This window comes from Lottia gigantea (genome assembly GCF_000327385.1).
Source record: "Lottia gigantea unplaced genomic scaffold LOTGIsca_143, whole genome shotgun sequence".
In the NCBI taxonomy this organism is placed as follows: domain Eukaryota; kingdom Metazoa; phylum Mollusca; class Gastropoda; family Lottiidae; genus Lottia; species Lottia gigantea.
The window spans coordinates 407355-408414 of NW_008707672.1; the positions used below are offsets into that span (position 1 = coordinate 407355).

General features: G+C 26.8%; 1 protein-coding gene across 1 annotated transcript in view; it reads right to left on the bottom strand.

Moving 5' to 3' along the window:
• Positions 1-1060, bottom strand: part of LOTGIDRAFT_62520 (hypothetical protein) — a gene marked incomplete at both ends in the record, with an annotated part of 21656 nt that overhangs the window by 4417 nt on the left and 16179 nt on the right. The window lies entirely within an intron of this gene.

The following is a 1060-nucleotide window of genomic DNA, read 5'->3' on the forward strand; positions in this document are numbered from 1 at the left end:
TCTTGTATTGGATCAAATGGAAGAAAGCTAGAAAATAATTATTCGACAGAATTTAAGATGAATTTACACGAACGGAAACAGTATTCATTTGAAATTGGAAGGAAATAAAGGTAAGTAATTTTTTCATAAACTGAGGGGAATTCAACAATAAATTAGACAACAAAATTATATTTTCTACTCTATCGATAATCCCCCATCATACACCGCACCGGACACTGTATATCGACTATTCGCGACTTAAGTCACTTTATAATTTTATCTCAAGGGAGAAAGTGTATCTTTGTACCTTACATAGTTTCCAGAATCAGATCACTTAGTTGGTAAAACAAAGTTTTAATTTAAAACATACAACTGATACCAAGTCAATACAGGAATAATTGTAAGCCAACTTAACAATAAAAATATCAACTATCTTATACTATAATTCACGATTGAAGAGCTAGAATATAATTTGTTAAAAAATAAAGAATGAATACATATTTCCTCTTGATTTCAATCAATACAATATATATTTAGTCAAACCACAACCAATTACAACGTTTTTCAATTAATTTTCTCGAAAGGATTGTAAAGAGATTTTCTAAATTAAATCGGAAACACTGCGTCAATTTACAACATTTCAATTTTCAAAAAGATTGAGATTGAGGTAGATGTGATGCTTTCTGATATGTTTTAAAAATAGTGTATAAAAACGACTAGTCATGTAATGAAAGTGTTTACCTTTTAATAATTTAATGTAAGTCGTGCCAAAAAATAAAAATACAAGTTTACCTAGACAGACGTAATGAGTATACTATATATATACAATAGAATTATTATCAACTTCGTTCACTGAAGACTTAATTAAGTCTATTTATAGTACAGACTGCAATAAACATAACTGATTAGATACATAGATACCTTACTAAAACCTGAATATCGATTAAATTTACCTTCTATATAATGCATATTAACATTATGAAAATAATGATTTCAGACTAAAGAATGTTTTTGATATTGTTATTTCTGTAATTTTATTTCAGACTGAAGAATGTAGTAATATTGTTATTTCTATAATTTT